The sequence below is a fragment of the Monopterus albus genome, unplaced genomic scaffold, assembly GCF_001952655.1.
Source record: "Monopterus albus unplaced genomic scaffold, M_albus_1.0 scaffold3.1, whole genome shotgun sequence".
Classification (NCBI taxonomy): domain Eukaryota; kingdom Metazoa; phylum Chordata; class Actinopteri; order Synbranchiformes; family Synbranchidae; genus Monopterus; species Monopterus albus.
In genome coordinates this window covers 3,567,443-3,570,334 of record NW_018127883.1, presented here as the reverse complement: position 1 = coordinate 3,570,334, position 2,892 = coordinate 3,567,443, and positions in this window count along the sequence as shown.

The following is a 2,892-nucleotide window of genomic DNA, read 5'->3' as shown; positions in this document are numbered from 1 at the left end:
ACAGGCATGAATAATGAATCAAAATAATACAACCCTTTTCTGATTCCTGAGAGAACTCCTCTCTTCACCTGACCTCTGTCAACACATGTCACAGAGCAGGGTCACCATCCTTGCAACTGGCAGATTTTCAGTGTCGTTATACTTACAGTAAGAATTGGCTCATTTTGCTGTCCCTTAAAAAAAGGAATGATAAATCTTTGGTGCTTCACCACATGGGCTTCAATTAAAGCAAGTGAAGGCTAACTGAAGTTATATTCACTTGACAAAAGACTCTATATTGAAAAATATTAGAATTGAATTAGAATTGTGGCACAACTTCAAAGTCAAAATCTATGACAAATTCATTGGATGGATAAATAGATTTTGGTCCAATGTTCTCATATGGGGCTGTGCTGCATGTGTGTGTGTGTGTGTGTGTGTGTGTGTGTGTTTTGGGGGTTGACTGTCGGCTATTTTACAGCATGTCTGACAGCCAGCATATGACCCTGAGACAGTGTGACAGCTGCCTTCACACCCCTCTCAACATACACATGCACACATACATATACACAAATACATGCACATGCTCAGTGAATGACAGCTTTACCACCCTGTGACAGACCTACTACATCCACCTGCAGCCAACAGGCTCAAGGATAGAGAGGTGTAAAAGTCAGGGATAAGAATGAGGCTGGGTGTGACTTGAGGCTAGGAGGCAGAGACATGGATGGACAAGACACCAAAGGGCTGGTGGATGTCAAAGGTCAGGAGTAGATCTAAGGGATGCTAGGAGAGGGAGGAAAAGAGAAAAATTGAGAGAAACAGGGAGTTGGAGTGATGATGCAGTGAAAAGATGTCAATTCTACAAATATGAATAAATGAAAAATAGTTGTCAATAAAAGAAGCCTAGGTGAGGCTGAGGTTGGAGAACACAAACTAATTTGTGCTAAATGTGTCAGAAAACGGCGCGCGTAATGCGGCCGAAAAGTGTTTTTGTGAACTCAATTAAATGGCCAGACGAGGAAGTGTTTAAACAAAAACCGTCTCTTTATTAAGAGAACTAAAACTAAACAAAAAACCATACAAGACACGGTGCACACAAAAACTCACGGTCGGTATCGGTCCCAGGTCAGAGCCAGCAAACACGTACATCCAGGGGAATCCAAAGTGCGTAGTCCGAGGGGAAAGTCCGATAAGCCGATACACATGAGCAGTCCGAGATAAGAGGGCAAGGCAATACAGGGTAATCCAATTAACAGTCCGGGTCAGAAACACAAAATACCAAAAACCGAATATATTGCTGGAAAGTCAGAGCTGGGGTCTAGAACAATCTGGCAGCGTCCTGGTGGGAGGACGCTGCCTAAATAGAGATGAAAACAGGTGCACAAAATAACGAAGCAGGTGAAACTAATGTGAGTGATGAACGTAAAGAAAAGACCAGAACTAAGGTGAAACAAAACAGGAAATGGTGTCAAAATAAAAGCCAGACGGGAAGCAGTGGAACCGAATCATGACAAATGACAAAGGTGCAACACAGCAACATTATATGTGGCTAATGATTATCAACATACAGGCAATAAGCTGCAAAGACTTCACATTATCACTGCCTTCAAAGCCAAATACAGCCATCATCAGTTCTTGAAACGTAGTTTGTCTAGCATCACCCCAGGACAATTTTTCATAGACAATCTCAGCCCACCCCCATGAGAAAACAAAGACATTCTAACTGAGAGGTTCCAAGGACATGGAGTGTTGGGGAGGCTGAGAGGTAGTAGGAGTGTAGTATGCACCGCTTAGTCACCTTAATCAGAGCGTGATGGCAGGCACTGGCCTCTTCACTGCTCCCCTAATGACACAAAACACGCCTGACAATGTACAACACATACATGGACTTCATACATATGTGCATACACAAACACAATAAACTAGTGTTACTGAGATGGGAAAAGGGAGAGGAACACAGTGTTAGGGCTGAGGCAGATTTTAGCTGCATAAATTCTTCTCCTCATGAGTTTGTATCATTTTGTTGACCAATACTGCTTTCCCTGCAATTGCATGTCATGGTTGAGAGACTCTGTGTCTCTCTGACAATGATGGGCGTGTTGTTGACATCAGCGTTGGGTTATTCATCTACATACTTGTTTGTTTGTATCTCACTGTCCTCTTTCATTCCCTCAATCCACCTGAGTCGGCACAGTGACAATTTGTGGAATATAAAACTTGATAACATTTGATCTGGACAGCCATGAGAAAAGTGAAGACAACAACCACTCACACAAGGCGAAAATCACCATTCTGAGGAAAAGAAAAGACAAGCGAGCTCATTGTGCTGTAAACCTGTGATGGAAACGGCTTAAGGAGGAGATTAGAGCAGGAAAGGTTTTTAAGATGTCTATACTGTATTCACAGGTGTGCTTAAAATTGTGAAAAGATGATTTCAATAATATTTCAGTGAAAAATAAAGCTGCACTCCAGGAAAAAATCACAACAGTAACTCTGTCAAAAGCATCTTTCAGCATGACAAGATCAGGAAGATCAACCCCCGCAAAGCGGCAGGACTGGACAACATCCCTGGGAGGGCTCTCAGGGCATGTGCCAGCAAGCTGACTGATGTTCTCACCACCATCTTCAACCTCTCCCTCAGCCAGAGCATCGTTCCCACCTGCTTTAAGGCCACAACCATCATCCCCCTTCCCAAGAAGAGCCTGGTCACCTGCCTGAACGACTACAGGCCAGTGGCACTCACCCCAGTCATTATGAAGTGTTTTGAGAGAGTGGTGCTGGCCTGCATTCAGAGCAGTATACTGGACCCCCTGGACCCCCTGCAGCATGCCTACCAGCCCAACAGGGCTACCTCAGACACCATCGCGGCTGCCCTCCACTATTCCCTTTCTCACCCAGAAAACGGAGCCT